Here is a 21,345-nt window from a genome sequence, read left to right as displayed (position 1 = left end):
TGTCTTTGAGCAGACTGAAAAGAGATAACCTGTCCTCTTAAAAAATCTGTCAGGGCTTCCCATACTGTAAAATCCGAACAAGAGTCCAAATTAAGACTTAAAAATTCCTCCAATTTTAGACACATGTGTTTGACCCAAGAATCGTGTGTGAGTAATGCTTTTTTAATAATCCATCTTGGTCATTGAAATGGGGGGGCTACAAGCACGATATTTAAGGAAATGACCGAATAGTTGGAAAATCCATTAGTTGTGATAGCAGCATTTGCCCCTGGAACTGTATGGGATATTAAGAAAAAGCCTATCCTTGAAACAGTGCAATATCGTTTAGGGTGACAGGGGTATTGTCGCGCAGATTATAGCTTGCAGGGCCCTTATGGGTTTAGGCTTATTTTGAGGGTTTAATAAAACGGGACACATTGAGAGAAAATTTTGGGAGTAGATTACAATACCCCTTTTATCAAGTGATCCACAGCCTGCTGTAGAAATGGAATGGAGATCTTGTAGGGCCAAAGGTGATTCTTCAATAGGCTCGTAATAACTTAGTAAGTTTAATTATTGGTAATTTATATTGGCTTTTACCCACAGCAATCAAGCACCTATCTCTTTAACCACCCCATGTATTTCACTTTGAAGTGCTTGCAAAAACAGTATTGGTTCCCCGCTTTGGGAGGCCTGAGATGGAGCAAAGAAGGAATGCAGGATATATGCTGGCATTCAGGGTTCGAGTGCCTTAACCTTCAAATGCGTCTCTTGCATGATTATCACATTTAAGTCTAATGACCTAAACCAGGTTAGTATACCCTGACACTTTAATATATTATTAATACTATTCACATTGCAAGCGACAATTTTCATCTTACTAAAAGAGATGTCTGGAAGGAACCTTAATCAAATCAGTCTGCTGCATAATTGTTCAGTTTTTCTCCCTAAAACACACCCCACGCGTTGACCCAGAACCCCCACCTTGCACTGTCTCCCCACCCACATTGGAGCAGCTACCCCTGAGGACCTTTCCCTTCACAGACCCTGCCCCGAGTGCTGCCCAAACCACCTACTATCACTGAAGCAGTGTCCTTGGAATCGCATGCGAGACTCAACCTGCCTAGGAGCAGTGCTGACTTCCTAAACTATTATTGCACAAAGACTAGGGAAACAAAAAAATAAAGCAGTTGGAACATAATTAAACAGTTGGAAATCGAGCTATGTAGTTTGGATTAAACATGAAATAATAATAAGGACATTTGTAGAGCGCATGGATTTACGCCATCCCGGCGTGTCCCCGCGCTAAAAAGAGAAGAAAAAACTCGTCCGAGGGGGGCCGAAAAAAAGCGAGGCAGGGAAAACAGAGGACCCTATGAGGAGAACAGATGGGTTTTCAGCTGCCATCGGAAGATAGGTTCTGCCGGCTCCAGGCGGAGGCTGATGGGGAGTTTGTTCCAACTTATGGCAACCGCAACCTTGAAAGATCGGCCTCCCATTTTTTCTCTCCTATAGCGGTGGGTCACAAGCGTGCCAAAGGAAGGAGGTCCAGTGTTTTATTGAGAGTCTTTAGGACTCCATAGCACTTGCCTACTAATCGATTGATATGTGTCTCGTAAGAGAGTGTCGGATCCATCCATATCCCTAAGTTCTTTGCTTCAGGACAAGGTATAGGCATAGCGCCTAGACAACTGGGCCACCAGTCACAAGTCCAGAGCCGTTGATCACCACCCACTACCAAGACTTCAGTCTTGGAGCTGTTAAGTTTAAGGCAGTGACTATCCATCCAAGTGGCCAATGCTTGCAGACAAGCTCGGAAATTATTTGCACATCATAAACTCAGTCAGTTTGAATTAATTAACTTGTGGATTTGTGTGTGACTGTTGCAGAAGTTTATGAGCTTATTTTGTAGTCCCAAGTATCTGAAATTTCCCCTTGACAAGCATTTAGAGCTGGATTGCTGTGTGATGACTGCTTGGTTGCCTTGTTATTTGAGTGGTTCAACCATAGCTTTGTACTCGTGGCGCCGCTGGGCGGTCGCAGCAGACATGTCCAAGACTACATTGAATATGAAGGTTTCCTGAATTATGAAATCCCTTTTGTCTAATAGCTTCTGACAGTATTCTTTCTTTTAAGTGGATATCGCCTAAATTCACAAGAAAACTTGAGGGATAGCTAGCATTCACAGGCTGAGTGAAAAGGATCCACTGGGATTGTATAATTGAAAAGTCCTTTGTTTTAGGCAAAGTTTCAGGAAACATATGCTGCTGAATCAAGGCTGAGTTGAATTTAATAGGATCTTGGTCATGTTCCTAGCCTTCCGCTGAAGCGTAAATTGGAGCACCAGGATCTGTTCTTGATATTGTTGTGTTTAGTTTGAATGTCCAATGTCTGCCGTTCTAGATTCCCAATTGGAGAGTCAGCCCAGTGCCGAAAATCTTCGTGATTAGATATGTGCTGCTCTGTCTGAGTTAGTCTTGTATTGAGTTGAAGGAGATTGTTGTTTATATCCCATAGCCGGATCTGTATCTCTTTTTTTTCTTGTTTAAGAAGTTTTTATTAAGTGTTTGAATACATAAGAGAAGTAGAAGCCATAACATGACATATACAATATAATAAAATAAAACAATCAGGCAAAAAACATGTGATGAAAGAGCAACCTTATAAGAAGAGAAGAAGAGAAATAGAAAAGAGTAGAGAGAAAGGAAAAGAAAGAAAGGAGGAGAGACAGGAAAAGGAAAAGGAGAGGAAGGGAAAGAAAGGAGTGAGGAAGACATATATAGAGAAAGAAAGAAGGGTTAATGTCTAGAGTAGTGAGAGGAAAGATAGGTAGTAAAAGGGAGCCAAAGAAGATCAGATTTAATTTTTTGAGAAAGAGAAGGAAAGTAAACAGTAGAAATCCTATGTTCAGCACAGATGAAATTCCACCAAGTCAGAAGAGATATTTTAGCGTTATCTTTCCAAGACAATAAAATACCTTTAAAAGCTAATGCAATAAACAGATCAAATAATCTGGAAACAGAAGATGCAACATTCACATCAGGTGACAAAGAACCTAGAAAAATATTCTGTAATGTTAAGGGAACATTAAGTTTAAAAATAGACATTCAAGTATTCCAAATAGATTTACAAAAGGATAAAACATTAGAACAGTCATAAATTTGATGTGGTAACGTGCCCATTTCATTTGAACATGACCAACATAATGGAGAAGAACCTGGTGAAAATTTGCAAATACTAACAGGAGTAATAAGAGCTCTGTGGTAAATAAAATACAAAGATTGGGTTATACGGGCAGCAGCAGAAACTTTGAATAACTTTGACTACACTTTATCCCAGGTTGAAATAGGAAAAGAGACGGATAAATCAGTTTCCCAGTTTCATTGGCGGGCCATTTTTTGGTGATCCTATGGCGGTGCCTATAAAATAAAATAGGCACCGCCATGGGAACATCCAAGTAAATTCCAGCACTGCATAGACTGTGAAGACCATGCTGTTCTGGATCTCGGAGTGCATGCACACAGGGGAGCACATGTTGTGCCCCCTGTGTGCATCCACATGCAGTGAGGCATGAGGCCTCACCGCCACTGTTTTCATGGAGGAAAGACCTCCATGAAATCCGTGGCAGTGAGGAAAGTCTTAATATGCTTGGGCGCAGTCCACTGCAGTCTTGCCAAGCATATTACTACCTCTAGACTGCTGTGTCACCACCAGGGAATGGCACTTTGCTGGAGGTTGTGGGGGTCCCAGGGAGGCATAACCCCAGAATCATAATGTGACAGTTAGAAGACTGCCACCACCGCCCACCACAAGTCTGGTGATCCGGGGACCACCAGACTCATAATTAGGCCCCAAGTCGGTCACGTACATAAAGTAAGACAGATCACAGGGTGGAAACTAGTGCAACACCATAGTCAGTTGGGAGGGTAGCAGAGTTTTCTGCCCTGGGCACAACCTAGAAATCAGCAGTAAGCTAAGGGTATATGACCAAAATGTTGAAAGGAAAATATTTTAATACCACAATGTTGTGTCAAAAAATGTTTACTCAAAAATATCGTGGTACAGAACGAATATTGTTGTATATAATATTGTTTATTTAAATAAAGTTGTTTTAGATATTGAGTTTCAATTAATTATATGCTCAATATTATATTATTATGAGGTCTTAGTATTAGGATAATAATTGTTTTTAGTATATTTTGTACTTTTTATTGTGTATTTATTTCCAATTTTTTAAATGTAATATATCATTTTTATTTAGTAGCAGGTTGTTCAGTTTGTAAGGAATTAGGAATGGAATGCATCTAAAATATATATATATTTTTAGTTTTGCTTATTTTTTATATTGTTAACTAACTGTTAATTCATTGATTGGTGTATTTATTATTAACATTTTGAAAAATAATTTATGTTTATAATTTGCTTTCCTTTAAGTGTTTAATTACCGATAATGACATGTGGAGTTAATTTTTGCAGTTGTATTTTTGCCTTTTCCTCCTTTTCACTTCTACTCCTTTCTACAGCGCTTCCATACCCTTTCGGGTCATGTTCATGCGTTATGAAACTTTTCAAATAAATAAATAGCCAGCCATAATGAAATCCCTTGAACACACACCTTTGTACCCGAGTGTGCTGTGTAATGGGTAAAAAGTGATTCATGCAGGTTCTCCTACATATATTTAGAAAGCATGTGCTGTCAAAAATCGGTAATTAAGTATTCACATGCTAGTTTGAATGTATTATCTTGCCTCTACCCAGGCAATGACACAGTTATTGAGGTCTCTAGAAACAAGGTGACATCCATAAGAGGGGCATGACAGGAGTCAGCCTTACAATTTACTTAGGCCTGGTTTTGGGAGTTCTCTCCCTCTCATGAAACTGGTAGAGAAAAGTGAGGTTTAAAGCATGTTTCAGATGTATTAACCTCTATTCTAGTCCATATAAGTCTCTTCATAGGTAAACTGGCAGTAGGCCCTGGATAACCATATATTAAAAACAGGAGTTCATCTTCAGCATATTTCTGCAACAGTGTTCAAGGAAAAAGTTTAACAAAGAGGTAAAAATGTTGAATCTCAGTTAATCAATGTGATGGCGTGCCAACTTGGCACAAATGGATATTGGTATTGCTGTCATGGTGAACTTAAATGCGTATTAAGAAACCTAGGTACACCTACTTGGTTAACACATAGCTGTGCTGAATATGCATGGGATGATTTGCTTGAATTCCTACAAGAAGCAAATTCAAATGTAAAAGACATTGAACTGAAGACAGCAGGAGAACTCTGTTCATTGGATCCTGCAAATGTCTTCAGGTATTTTAACCATAGGTTTCAAGCTATGATGCCATTTATCTGCAATAAAACCATTCCACCTCTTGGAGAGGTTACTGATTTCTTCTGGCGAAAAGAGTACCAAGCCAGAGGTGCTCCTCATATGTACATGCTATTATGGATAAAGAATGCACCAAAATTTGGAACAGATAGCGATGAAGCTATTTTGCCTTTCATTGAACAGTATGTGATGTGTGCCATTCCAAGAGAAGGTCTACAATTTCAAAGTCATAGATGTGGAAAATACTGCCGAAAATGTATGCAAAATGTTGTTTTGCGTTCCCACGACCTATAATTTATAAAGGAAGAGTAAATAGATTTTTGTCAGGAGTAAGACAAACAAGAAGTCCAAAATCATCCAAGAATACATACAACTTAAGAGGAACAGAAGCTTAAAAGTATATTAACGACTATAATCCAGTCATTTAAAAAATGTGGAACTCAAACATGGATATTCAGTTTGTTGCAGAGAACTCAATTGTGGTGCTCACTATGTCACATCATATATTACAAAATCTGAAAAGTCAGAGATGAGAGAAATGTGGGAAGAAATTTCTGCAGAAAAGAGTCTCAGCACAAAATTGTAAATATTGTACAGCTTTAGCTTGAAGATACTTGACCATAGGGAGATAGGATCTTATGAATGTTCGGATGCATGAGCTCAGCCAATTTGTGTTCAAAGTCAAGAGAAATCATTCGGATAAGTCTAGGCCTAGCCTGCTCACGAAATTTGGTAGTGAAATATTTTCCAGAAATTAAATACTTAGCAGCAATTGGATGTGAAGGATGTTTAGTGAAACATGCCAAAGGAAATCTTATTAATCACAGAAAACTCAGTTGCAACTCCAGTAAAGAGGGAATTTTTCCATTTAACACTTCTGAAACTGTTCAAGCCTTGGCGTAGTGAAACCAAATTACCTAGAGATTTTGACAGCTATGAAGATTCTTTTAATACAAAAAAAGATACTATTCAGTATATGTTATTTCCAACTTACTTAAAAATAATAAATTATGTGATTGAACAAAAAGGACTATTACAGCTGAAATGGCTAGAGAACGTTCACAAAGCACTCAAAGTTCTGGTCCACTGACTCAAGATTCACTTGGAAAAGCAATTATTGAAAATGAATACGCAATAGCCATGAATAAGGCTAAAGCAGCAAGCACAAAAGGATATTGTTCAGTTTGCAAAGTTAGAAAAACAACTGAATGTGAACGAAAAGAAATACATCTACAAGCAAAACAACAAGTAAAACATGGCTTCCTCCATGAAAAAATGAATGTCAACGTTCATCATTTCAACCTATTCTATTGTACATTAGTGGTTAAGCTGGAACAGGAAAAAGTTTCTTAATTAAAGTTTTGACAAGTTAACTACACAGAACTACAGAGTCTTATTTATCTTGTGTTGTAACAGCTCCAACTGGATTAGCAGCACACAACATTAAAGGTAATACTTTACATCGATTACTTATCCTACCTGTCGAACATGATGATAAACTAGAATGTCAAAAGCTGTCATGAGAAGCTTGTTATGACGTCTCAAGAGTATTGAAAAACTGAAACTTTTAATCATTTATGTGGTGAGCATAGTGTCAAACTTAAGGCGTGCCTTTGTATACTCGAGAATTCAACCGATTGTATTTAGAGACCCACTACAACTTACTCCTGTTGAAGGATAACCTGTTTTTTAAACACTTCACCATGATGAGACAAGGAAATCTTTGGGAAGTATTGGAAATGTAAATATTTGGTTAAACTTTGAATATAAAGAACTTGTTTAAAATACGCGAAATGCAGGTGAAAAAGATTATGGAAATATCCTAAGAGACATAAGAATTGGAATGTTGATGACAGATCATGGTAAACAAGCTTTAGAAAGTCGGCTAATATGGCATTTGCTTACTACTGAAAAAACAACAGCAGAAGTAATGTATAATATGCTTGTAGAAAACAAATCCATATTTTGTCTAATGCCTTCACTGCAAGAGTGTTCTACCTTTAATGAACAACAACTTAGACTGGAAAAACAACACATTCTGGATATTAAAGCTATTGACAAAATTGAACACCAGGGAGTAACAGTTCTAATAATGAAAAACTTCAGGCTAAATTGGATTCTTTGGAAACATCTGTATCTAAAACTGCAGGATTAGAAAAGTGTTTAGCTGTATGTAAAAACTGTTAAGTAATTTTGCGTTGTAATTTGAATGTAGAAGGATTAGTGAATGGAGCAATGAGAAAAGTTATTGATTTTGATAATTTTCAAAATAGAGATGAAAGAGAATATTTGAATATAAAATGTTACCAAATTAATGAAGTAAGACAGATTGAGCATTGTGTTGTATGTTTTGGCTTGTATGTTCGAAGACAACAGTTTCCTCTATCTCTAGCATATGCAGTAACTATTCACAAATCTCAAAGCTTAAGTATAGACAGAGCTTTTGTAAATATTGGAAGTACTGTGTTCCAAGAGGGAATGGCATACATTACATTTCCCAGAGTAAGAATATCGTCCAGTTTGTATTTGGTAGACTTTCATTAGAAAAAAGTTAGTGCTGATGCAAATTGTGTAAGAGAGTACAGTCGTTTAAAAAGACTTCATGCTCCTTATTTAGGTGGATTCCCAATATATAAGAAACAGATACTATGTCCAAAATGGAAATATATGAGACATTCAAGTGAAGTTTAATAACAGCATTGAAGAGAAAGTTGATGCCAGTGAGAGCCACGCACAGTGGGTCCACAGGAATTCAAATCCCAGGCTCCCCTGCACCGCCTTGTCATGGCACCAGCGCCCGGTGGCGCACTTTACACCGGTGGGCTCCCGCAGTGCGGGACGCACCTGGGCACGCTCGGGCCAAGCCTGGGCCAAGGGGGGCCCGTCCACGCCCGGAGGAGGCTGGGCTGGACCACCCCTCTGATAGCTACTCTTTGGCATTTGATCTCTTCTTCAAGCCCCCAGGTAACGTGAAGCTTGCTGCTATTCCTGGATTTCCATTTGTGTTGTATCGTACTTTTTGCACCTGGGCCATTTGAGTTTGCTGTTACAACATTAATAAACGTAGAGGAGTAGCCGGGACCTTAGATGCATTTATCGTGAGGGCGGAGTCTATGTTGACCCACAAAACTGAAATGGCTGATCGACGTCTCTCTTTGGATCCCGCAACGTTACAGTCCTGCTTATCACTAGGTGGCCCCAACGCAGACAGTGCATCACACTTAACTCCACAAAAGTCACCGCCCATTGTGATTTGTTCTGTCTCCCCGAAATCCTCTCCATCAAACCAGACGTACATAATATGGCTGCTTCAGTTGTGTCTTGCGTTAATACCAGAGCACAGGTTGCCAAGTCCCAAAGAACTGCTAAGATGAAAGCACCACCAACCAAATTAAAGGGCCCTCGATCTGCCAATTCTGCAATTGATCACGGAGCCATTCTTACTAACTCTACGGATACCCAGACAGATGCTGTTTTTGATCTACCAAGACATGACATTGCTGCAGATACTGTTGTAGACACTGTTGGGGACCCTGCTTTTGTTGGCACCATAGAGAAAGGTGATCAATAGGAATGTTGATCTCCTTTGGGGAAAGTTAAAAAGCATGGACTCTGTAATGGACGATTTAAGTGGGAGTAAGGCGAATTTTGTTCCCGATGATGTTGAGGGAGGATTCCATTAATGCCGGTAGCCAATAACCATGGGTCCACTCTGCATAAAAATATTCCATGTGTTAATTATTGTCTAGCATGTCGCAATCCAAACAAACTTCCTGTGTTAGATCCTAGTGTTGAGCAGAGGAATACACAAAACATGCCTCGAGCATATAATGCAAATATACAAACCTAGGTAGCAGTTACCATAAGCATCCACATTTTGGCACTAATCTAAGCGACCCAAGTAGGGGGCCCTTGGACTGCTCTATGAGTAGTTGCCCAAGACCCAATGCTGATGTTTTGAGCAAGCCTCTTGTCCATATGTGTTGGTTTTGGCTGTTGTTCCAAATCTTGCTGGGGACCAGAGGGAGTCTTGGGTTGACCTACGTAATAAATCTGTGGATTGTTATGTAAACACAAAAGATTCCACCCCTCTGATATGAATGAGATTCTTATGGCAAGACAAGTAGGGTGGGTTGGTCAGTCTCCCAAGAACATAAATGGTGACTGCATTGTCATTAATTTCCGTAGGCCCCACTTGGTTCGCCGCCCATTAAGTATCCGCGAGCAACCATTCATACAGAAATCCAGTATTTCTGTGCTCCCCTTAGGTTATTTTTATAAACCACAATTTACACCTATTAGGAATGTTTACCCACCACCCTCGGTAACCAACAGGATTCAGGGCCTTTCTAACCTGGAGGCTCAGGATTGACAACCATCTTTATTGCAGACCAACTACATCATGCAGAAATTATTTTAGGTACTGTACCTACAGCCCACACTGACATGCCAGTTGATCAGCAACATATAAATAAGGCCAATGCTGAAACTGATTTGAACTTATTAAGCTGGAATGAAGCAAGTTTACAGTCGAGGCTTAGTGACCCGGATTGGCTGCGTTTAATAATGGAACATGACGTACTTATGTTCCAGGAGACTTGAGCCACTCACAATCTACATATTGTGGGGTTTCATTGTTTTAGCATAGTAGCCATCACCCCCCAAATTTGGTCGACCGTCGGGGGGCCTTTTTATTGGGATTAATGCTGCCGTTGGAGGGAGTTTTAAGGTTGTATCAACCAACAGCCGCAACTTCCAAGTGTTGATTTACAAAAGGAGAGTCTCTTTTTCTTTGACAAGTTTTTACAATAAAGATTTTCATTCCATCCCTAATAGGAATTTAATTGAGCTCTTTGATTTTATTTCTAACTTAGATTGCCAGCAAGGCTTAGGCGGAATTACTTGGATTCTCTTGGATGGTGATTTTAATGCGAAACTTATAGATACTCTGCATGGTTTTGGTACACATAACGCAGGTCCCCCCTCTCATAGGGGCGTGGAGTTGGCCATGTTCTTGAGTTTATGTAATCTTGCCAACGTTATGGATGTTGTGGGTGTATCACACGTTATCAACCATCAAGCACCAACATTCAGAGGAAGGGGATATCCCTCAACCATAGATGTTATCTTTATTTCCCCTCTTCTTGTGACCATCTAATACCTGCAGAAGTTATTGTTACGAGCCATGGGGACCATAATCCAAATAAAATAGCACTGAGATTGGCCCCTCGCCCCGTGTTCTCTTCTGAATGTGGGGCCAGAAATCTAATGCCCTCAACTGCTAATTTAAGATTAACATGGAGAGGTGTTGATAGTGGCGAATTGTTTCAGTCACTAGTGAAGGCCAATATGCACCTTATTAATTCATGTTTATCGACTCAAGACCCGCGCCCAGAAGCAGTCCAGGATTTTAGAAAACTCTGTTTGGCAACCATAGCCCTTTTGTCGAAACCTATTCCTCTGGCGAAACATGGCCCGAGATGGTTCAACCATGAGTGCTCTGAGGCTAATAGGAACCTGCATAGGGGTTTATCATCTAACCCAAGGTGTACCGCAGACGTGAACATGGTTAGGCGGAGGTATGATAAAGCGATTGCTAATCGGAAAGGAGCACTTTTAAAGGCTTGCTGGGAAGCTCGATCCAAGGCTGCCACTATAAAAAAGGGCAACATATTTTGGTCTGCTGTGAGGGATTTGCGATCATTGGGCCAGCTATTAACCCCTATTAACTGTACCATTTCGAGTGAGTCATGGGAAAACCACTTCTCAAAAATGTATGCTACCCCCCACAAGAGTCAGATCAGTATGAATTTGGACCACTGTCCAGCATACAGATAACTTTGCATGAGGTGGAAGAAGCTATTCACCAGAGCCTCAGGAATAAAGTCCCTGGCCCTGATGGGTTACCCATATATCTAATCAAATGGAAACCAGATTTTTGGGCACCTCTTCTTTTGAATATTTTTAATAACTTACTGTATGCTTTGATACCCAGCACCTGGGCTACGAGTAATATTGTTCCGATTTTTAAAAAGGGGGACCGGTCTCAACCTAATAATTACAGGTCTATCTCCCTGATCGATAACACCTTAAAAATACTGGCAGGGTTTTATATAATAAGATTTTAGCGTGGTCAGAGGAGAGTGGCATTTTAGAGAGCTATCAGCTAGGTTTCCGCAGTAAGGTTGGCACCAATGAACAGTGCTTAGATCTCAACCTGGTCATTGGGAAATACACCATCGCGCAGGCCTCCCCAGTCTATTTGGCCTTTATGGATTTGCCCGCCGCGTTTGACCTTGTTAACAGGTCAAAGCTCTGGTCTATTCTCCTGACCAATGGACTGGATGAAGTGAAGTGAAAAATTCTTAATTGTATAGTTAATTAAAACCAATATAATATTCCAAAGCATAAAATGTATTTCCTTCATGTACTTTGTTAGATATAAACAATTAATACCACATTTAAAATTCTAATTCAATTTACATAAATGTACCTTTTTGCAAAAACAAGCATGAATTGCTGAATTATTAATATGACCTATATTATTCTTTTAGTAAATTCTCAAAATAAGTATAAAATTTGATTAATTGACAGATTAGTTGTGGGTCCTGTGAGTCCATGGTTTTTAGTATTACTGATCGACAGGTGCGGATGCCTTTTTCATTAAACTTCCTCCTAAGTAAATTCCGACGACTGCACTCTAACAACGGGCAAATACATATCAGGTGTATAAAGTCCTGAACTGATGCTCCACATAATTTACAATCCTTTGGGCCCAGAGTCCTCCAATTGGGCTGGTCAGCATTGGAGGGCAATTTCCCCATGCGCAACTCCAAATACTTCATTTTTAGGTGGGGAAAAAGCGAGGCCTAAGTATGCCGCTGGCTCAAGCCTTGTATAGGATTGTAAACCCATCCATGCGTGCGCACGTCGGCTTAAGATTGCTTTATCTTCAATTAGAGAGTGCCAGAATGCCGCTTTTTTTTACGATCAGCTGAAATGATGTCCATGGTAATTTCCTTTGCCAGATGTCTGCCATCTTTGTAATTTTTAACGAGGTATTTAGGTACTTCGCATAGTGGGATTTTGGATCACTTTGCAAAGCTTCCCAGAGTGCGGAGTTGATTTCTAGGTCACGATTGAGCCATATTTTGTACCAGAATGTAATTATCTCATTCCTTTTATGGAGTATTTGATGGTGTAATCCGAACTCTAGACGAACCTGAGCTGGTGAGGCATCACATGGCAAACAAAATACTCTTTTGTACACTTGCGTTTGGATTTTGTCTAGAAATGGTGCACTGTTTCCATAGGGCACCACGCTACCATAGGCAATAGTTGGAAGTAGTTTTGCTTTGATAACTGCCAGAAGTGGGGTGAACAATGGGCCTTTCAACGGTTTTGATATCCTGCAAAATGCAAACAGTAGAGCAGTTCCCTTTTTTTTAATGATTTCCTAATGCGTGGCGAATGAGAACCTTCGGTTCCCAATGAATCCCCAAATATTTATAGCCATCGACTACTTCCAACTCAGTGTTGTCAATTGTAAATTTTGGCTGTTTTTGTTATCGAAATCAGCTAGCTCCTGGATTAATCGTTGCAGGCCAATTCTCATCTGACTTAGAAGGACTACATCATCTGCACAGGACAAGTGTGTTAGTGGCAGCGTGCCCAGCCGTGGCGGGTGTTAATTGACCCCATCTAGCCTTGGTGTTAGATCGGCCATGAATAGATTGAACAAATGCGGGGCCAAGACACATCCTTGTTTTTTACCCTTTGTTAGTGAGGATCTTCCGTGTAAGCGTTTGGCCATTGGAGAATTTAACCTGCATCCAAATTTTAGTGTAAAGATCCATGATTGGGTTTAAAATTGTGTCTGGTAGACCCTGGAGTTTTAGTTTGGCCCATAGCGTTTGTCGGCAAACACGGTCAAAGGCCGCCTTGAAATCCACGAAGCATAGATGGAGTCCCTGTCGCTGTCGTAGACTTTTCTTGGTGATTAGCCCCATTGCTAATATGTTTGCAATTGTGCCCTTGCCACGCCGGAAGCCTGACTGTTTTATTGGGATTTTTATTCTCATCGGACCAGTTTACTAAATCTGTTAGGATCAGTGATGCATAATATTTGACTTCTGCATCTATCAACGCGATCAGGCGATAGTTTGTTGGATCTGTGTGGTCCCCGCCCTTATATATTGGATTAATAATCGCACCTCTCCAACTTTCTGGGATACGACTGGTAGTGCCGATCATCTGGAACAAACTACAAATCTGCTTGCCCAGTAATTTGGATCTTGTTTGTAGATTACCTGTGGCACACCATTCGGTCCCCGTGCGCTATCAAGCTGACTTTTCCTTATGATTTGCAAAATTTCTACTTCAGAATGGACAAGAGTAGATTCAGGGGTATCTTTTTGCTTTTTGTGCATGGAAATTCCAGCAGTTATGGACTGGATGAGCCACTGGTAAATTTTTTTGCGTATCTCCATAAAGATCTTCAGGCCCAGGTGAGGATTGGTTGTGGGGGCAAAGTTACTGGAGCTATTAAAGTAAGAAGAGGGGTCAGACAGTGATGTGTTCTGGCCCCCCTTTTTTATCATCTACATCAATGGATTGAATAAATCGCTTAAATCCACGATCCAAGACTTCCCCAAAATAATGGGAAAACTATTCCCGTACTATTATACACAGATGATGCGGTCCTCATAGGCCACACTCCGAACTCTCTGCGAATCTTAGTACAGACTTTCGTCAACCATATGGATAGCCTAGACCTATGTGTCAATTTAAAAAAAAAATTTATAATGTCATGTGGCCCTGGGAAACACCAGCGCAGTTTTATTGCTGCGGGCAGTCAACAACTGACGAGCACTAGCACCTTCCCTTACATTGGGGTGGTCTTTGCTGCGAACGGCTCATGGACTGAGCATATGGCTCACTCCAGTAGCAAGTTCTCAAAGGCCATCAATTCAATCCTTAACCTTCCCCGCCCAAAAAGCACAGGTGCTATTTTAGCAATTTAATTTTTTTTTAAATCACAATGTGTTCCAATAGCCACGTACGGAGCAGAGCTTTGGGGTAATGCAAATAGCTCCTGTGTTCAGCAGGAAGAGAACAGATTTTGCAGGAAGTTATTGGGTGTCCCATTCTCTATTCCACAATACATTTGCCACAGGGAACTTAATTTAAAATATATTGAAGATTTTATAAGTGCCCGTCCTGCTCTTTTTTCGTTATTGGTCTAGATGAACCAGGTTGCTTCATAAACTAGAGAGATTATCAGCGACTGTGTCAAGTGCCAGAAAGGGATGGATATCCCTTGGCTCTCTGGAGTGTATCAAAGTCTGTGTAGTGTTAACCCCTTCGCTGCTAGGCCTTTTCCCCTCCTATGCTAAGCCTTTTTTTGGCGATTTGGGGTAGTGCGCTTTTAGGCCACTGTAACTTTTTGACCACATAAGGTATCCACGCCAAATTTGCGTCCTTTTCTTCCAACATCATGGCTATTCTAAAGGTGCCCAGGGTTTGTGGATTCCCTTGGAGGGGTCCCAGAAATTAACCAAAATATAGTGAAATTTTAGTTTTTTCAGAAAACTGGGAAATCCGGCTGCAAATGAAAGCCTCTGGATTTTTCCCTGCAAATGTTATCAAAAAAGGGTTTGTGGGGATGAAATCTCCATTTTCCCAGCTTTTAGGGAATGACAGTCTTTTGTCAGAGAACCAACATTTTTCACACAGTTTTGGCATTTTTCTGGGACATAGCCTATTTTTGCTATTTTTAGAGCTTTCCACCTCCTTCCAGTTAATGGTAGAAATGAGTTTGAAACAATAATGGATCCTGGAAAGCTATACATTTTCGAAAAGGAGACAAAATTCCTAATTCTGAAAAGGGTCATTTGTCTAACTCCATGAAGGTTTCTTTATAGAAACTAACAGTTAAATATTGGAATAATTGAAATTTTGGTGAAAAAACAGCCTTTTGTCCCAACGTTCTCACCTATAACTTCTTGTAATTTTGACAGCTCTTGAAAAGCAATATACCATTACATCTGTTAGACCTTCCTGGTTGTGGGGATATATAGTACTTGTACTTTCACCAAGAACCCGACGAACCCAGATCCCAAAACTGAGCAGCAACTTGCAATGGTATTTTATTATTTACTGGGTATAGAGCACTTATTCTTGGAAAATGTATACATGGAAAAATCTGTACGAAACACACCTATGTATTTCTGAATTGGGTACAAATTATAGAGTTTAGAAACAGTATATATTTGCACATTTTCAAAATTGGGAATACTCATACTAGCATGACAGCATGAGAATTATTGGTCATTTTTTAAAAAAGATTTTATTTTTACACAATGTCTTTCATTGGGAAGGGAGAAATGCATGAAAACTCAATTGGTAATAACAGTTGATTTACAAATCTGAATTACCCTAAGTCTCCCGATAAAAACGGTACCTCACTTGTGAGGGTCGGCCTTGTGCCTGCGACAGGAAACGGCGCAAAATGCAACGTGGTCACACCTCAATTTTGCAGTTAAAAATTGACCCTTTTATGGCAAAGTGCCTAGCTGTAGTTTTTGCACCCTAGCTCTGCTGGCACCTAGGGAAACCTAGCAAACATATACATTTTTGAAAAGTAGACACCCTGGGAAATTCAGGATGGGGTGACTCGACTGCCTACCACCAGGTTCTGTTACCCAGAATCCCTTGCAAAGGATAAGAAATTGACAAAAAAAATGCATTTTCCTCACATTTCTGTGGTGGAAAGTTCTGGAATCTGCATGGATCAACAAATTTCCACCCACCCAGCGTTCCCGCGGGTTTCTTGAAAAAAATGGTACCTCACTTGCCTGGGTCTGCCTAGTGCCTGCAACAGGAAACTGCGCAAAAAGCAACGTGGTGGCACCGCAATTTTGCAGTGAAAACGTGCTCTTTTTTGGCAAAGCGCCTACCTTTTGTTTTTTAACCCTAGCTCTGCCTGCACCTAGGGAAACCTAGCAAGCCTATACATTTTTAAAAACTAGACATCCAGGGGAAGTCAGGATGGGGTGACTCGACTGCCTCCCACCTGGTTCTGTTACCCAGAATTCCTTGCAAAGTTAAAACATTGACAAAAAAACACATTTTCCTCACATTTCTGTGGTGCAAAGTTCTGGAATCTGCGTGGATGAACAAATTTCCAACAACCCAGCGTTCCCCCAGGTCTCCTGAAAAAAATGGTACCTCACTTGCCTGGGTCAGCCTAGCGCCTGCGACAGGAAACAGCGCAAAACGCAACGTGTTCGCACCGCAATTTCGCAGTGAAATTGTGCCCTTTTTTGGCAAAGAGCCTACCTTTTGTTTTTGAACCCTAGCTCTGCCGGCACCTAGGGAAACCTAGCAAACCTATACATTTTTAAAAACTAGACACCCAGGGAAATTCAGGATGGGGTAACTCGACTGCCTACCACCAGGTTCTGTTACCCAGAATCCCTTGCAAAGTTTAGAAATTGTCAAAAAAAAGCATTTTTCTCACAATTCTGTGGTGGAAAGTTCTGGAATCTGCGTGGATCAACAAATTTCCACCCACCCAGCGTTCCCCCTGGTCTCCCGAAAAAAATGGTACCTCACTTGCCTGGGTCTGCCTAGTGCCTGCAACAGGAAACTGCGCAAAACGCAACGTGGTCGCACCTCAATTTCGCAGTGAAATCGAGCCCTTTTTTGGCAAAGAGCCTACCTTTTGTTTTTGAACCCTAGCTCTGCCGGCACCAAGGAAAAGGTAGCAAACCTATACATTTTTGAAAACTAGACACCCAGGGAAATTCAGGATGGGGTGACTCGACTGCCTACCAACAGGTTCTGTTACCCAGAATCCCTTGCAAAGCTAAGAAATTGTCAAACAAAAATGCATTTTCCTCACATATTCTGTGGTGGAAAGTTCTGGAATCTGCGTGGATCAACAAATTTCCACCCACCCAGCGTTCCCCCAGGTCTCCCAAAAACAATGGTGCCTCACTTGCCTGGGTCTGCCTAGTGGCTGCGACAGGAAACAGCGCAAAACGCAACGTGGTTGCACCTCAATTACGCAGTGAAATTGTGCCCTTTTTTGGCAAAGAGCCTACCTTTTGTTTTTGAACCCTAGCTCTGCCGGCACCTAGGGAAACCTAGCAAACCTATACATTTTTGAAAACTAGACACCCAGGGGAATTCAGGATGGGGTGACTCAACTGCCTACCACCACGTTCCGTTACCCAGAATCCCTTGCAAAGCTTAGAAATCGTAAAAAAAACGCATTCCCCTCACATTTCTGTGGTGGAAAGTTCTGGAATCTGCGTGGATCAACAAATTTCCACCCACCCAGCGTTCCCCCGGGTCTTCCGAAAAAAATGGTACCTCACTTGCCTGGGTCTGCTTAGTGGCTGCGACAGGAAACAGCGCAAAACACAACGTGGACGCACCTCAATTTCGCAGTGAAATCATGCCCTTTTTTTGGCAAAGAGCCTACCTTTTGATTTTGACCCCTAGCTCTGCCGGCACCTAGGGAAACCTAGCAAACCTATACATTTTTATAAACTAGACACCCAGGGGAATTCAGGATGGGGTGACTCGACTGCCTCCCACCTGGTTCTGTTACCCAGAATTCCTTGCAACGTTAAAAAATTGTGAAAAAAAATGCATTTTCTTTACGTTTCTGAGGTGGAAAGTTCCGGAATCTGCGTGGATCAACAAATTTCCACCCACCCAGCGTTCCCCCAGGTCTCCCAAAAAAAAGGGTACCTCACTACCTTACTTGCGTGGGTAGGCATAGTGGCTGCAACAGGAAAAGGTCAAAATCGTATGGTGGAGAATTTAAAATAACCTTGCAAAAGCTGGTGGTTTTGACAATGGTGACAATGTCAAAACCACCAGCTTTTGCAAGGGGGGTTACCTGGGTTTTTGGCCCCGTGCTAGACGGCCATCTAGGGAAACCTACCAAACCCACACATTTCAGAAAAGTAGACACCCGGGGGCTTCCAAGGAGGTATGGCTTGCGTGGATCCTCCAACGTTTCTTTACCCAGAATCCCTTGCAAATCTCGATTGTAGCTGAAAAAAATCAGATTTTTCACACATTTTTGTGTGGGAAAGCATGGCATCACTGGGCTTACACAAATTTCCTCCCACCCAGCATTCCCCAAGGTCTCCCGATAAAAATTGTACCTCACTTGCGTGGGTAGGCATAGTGGCTGCAACAGGAAAAGGTCCAAATCGTACAGTGGAGAATTTAAAATACCCTATAGCAAAACTACCTTGATTTTTGGCAAGCACCTGAGTTTGTGGCCCGGGGCTCGGCGGCCATGTTTGGAAACTACCAAACCCAAACCGTTCTGAAAACTACACACCCGGGGGAGTCCAGGGAGGTATGGCATACGTGGGTCCCCCAATGTTTTCCTACCCAGAATTCCTTGCAAACCTTAAAATTAGGTAAAAAAACTCACGTTTCCAATTTTTTGCGTGGGATCTTCGTGCCGGCAAAAATGTCCTACCACCCAGCGTTCCCCTTGTTCTCCCGAGTAAAATGATACCTCACTTGTGTGGGTGCCCCAAAGCAGAACAGGCTAAAAATGAATTTTAAAAAAATGTAGTATTTAGGTTTGACAAATTAAGCACCCCACCTTAGTCACAGGACTTTGGCCCACCCACACAAGTGAGGTATCATTTTACTTGGGAGATCAAGGGGAACGCTGGGTGGTAGGACATTTGTGCCGGCACGGAGATCCCACGCAAGAATGTATGGAAAAGTGGAGTTTTTTAACCTAAATTTAAGGTTTGCAGGGATTTCTGGGTAGTAAAACATTGGGGGACCCATGCATGCCATACCTCCCTGGACTCCCCCGGGTGTCTAGTTTTCAGAACTGTTTGGATTTGGTAGTTTCCAAAGATGGCCACCAAGCCCCGGGCCAAAAGCTCAGGTGACCCACACAAAAAATAAGATAGTTTTGCTAAACGTAATTTTTAAGTCTCCACCGTACGAATTGGGCCTTTTCCTGTTGCAGCCACTATGCCTACCCACTCAAGTGAGGTACCATTTTTATCAGGAGACCTGGGGGAACGCTGGGTGGGAGGAAATTTGTGTGAGCCCAGTGATGCCACGCTTTCCCACACAAAAAAGTCTGAAAAAATGATTTTTTCAGCTAAAATTGAGGTTTGCAAGGGATTCTGGATAAAGGAACGTTGGAGGATCCATGCATGCCATACCTCCTTGGAAGCCCCTGGGTGTCTACTTTTCAGAAACGTGTGGGTTTGGTAGGTTTCCCTAGATGATCGCTGGTGGTTTTGACAATGGTAATGTCAAAACCACCAGCTTTTGCAAGCGGGGTTACCTGGGTTTTTGGCCCCGTGCTAGACGGCCATCTAGGGAAACCTACCAAACCCACACATTTCTGAAAAGTAGACACCCGGGGGCTTCCACGGAGGTATGGCTTGCGTGGATCCTCCAACGTTCCTTTACCCAGAATTCCTTGCAAATCTCGATTGTAGCTGAAAAAAACAGATTTTTCATACATTTTTGTGTCGGAAAGCATGGCATCTCTGGGCTCACACAAATTTCCTCCCACCCAGCGTTCCCCAAGGTCTCCCGATAAAAATGGTACCTCACTTGCGTGGGTAGGCATAGTGGCTGCAACAGGAAAAGGTCCAAATCGTACGGTGGAGAATTTAAAATACCCTATAGCAAAGCTACCTTTTTTTTTTTCTTTTTTTTTGAGTCCTCATATAATGCCACCAGAAGTATAACTCTAGAAGGGTTTCCTCCAGGCTACCACCTCAGACTTAATTGTTCCCGCCCTGGAGTCTGCAAGCAACCAACGAAGATCGCCCAGAGGTAGGTCATTTCCCATCCCACTCCCGTTTACGGTGATTCTTGCCCTGCGGGAGGATAGGACCAAAAAACCTCTGGCATAATCATCGGGCTCGGTTCCCAATTAGCTCTCAGACCATGCCGTCAGTGGAGACCATATTCGGCTTGCCTTCTCTCCGCCACATAGCAGATCCAAACCACTCACCACCATGATTTTTCTAAGGCAGTCCGCAAATCTCGGAGGACTGGCGGACTTCCATTCCCTACATATTTCTCTTCTGGCAATGACTAGAACATAAAACATCAATTGTGTAATATTATCTCTGATATCATAATCTTGAGGGAGGCCGAAAAGTATTAATCTCGTATTACATTCAACGGGTAATAAAGTTACCTGCTCTAACAAACTAGCAACATCCTCCCAGTAAGTTTCCAATACAGGACACTCCGCAAACATATGCATGGCATCGGCTGCTACGGTCTTACATCTGGGACATAGGTACTCATCTGCAGAAATCTTTGAGAGCTTTGATGGAGTCCAATAGGCCCTATACGCTGTATAGAAATGGTTCCTCCTTAGATTAGAGGCCTTTATAACATTCTGTGAGAGAACAAAAGAATCCGTCCATAATTTTACCATTTCCCCCGAGTCCTTAGTTATTAAGTCTCCCCAGAGTTTAATTATTTCTGCTCCCAAATTATCTTTCTCATATAACATTATAGTGTACCAGTGTGATATCTCCCCCTTCTAGCCCCCTCCCCTGTTGACATGCTCCAACATTACAACCTCTTTTCTATTTCCCCCACATTGCTCTTGCCACCATGAGGATATCTGATAAAACTTAAACCTTGAAATGGCACATCCAGTGAGGTTGAAAAGAGATTCCCAGCTTAATAGTTCTCCATGATTACACAGGTCACCCCACTGTGAGAAACCTGCAACTTTCAGTGGAATAGCTAAACGATCCATTAAACATTCTGGGGTACCTGGAGAATCCCAAATGGGGGCCAAATGATGATAGTAGGGAATATCAAAGATTCTTCGCATCGCCTGCCATACAGCGAGCGCGGTCTTCAGGACCTTCAAACAAACCTTTTTAAAAAATTTCTGGTCTCCAAATTTTAACAAAAAAAAATCTAAGCCTTGTGGCAAGTCTGTGAGCATAGCTTGAAAAAGTTTACCATGGGATGACGAATCCAATTTATTTGCCA

This window comes from Lissotriton helveticus, chromosome 12 (assembly GCF_964261635.1).
Source record: "Lissotriton helveticus chromosome 12, aLisHel1.1, whole genome shotgun sequence".
Lineage (NCBI taxonomy): Eukaryota > Metazoa > Chordata > Amphibia > Caudata > Salamandridae > Lissotriton > Lissotriton helveticus.
The sequence above is the reverse complement of the archived record's forward strand: the minus strand, read 5'-3'. Positions refer to the sequence as shown.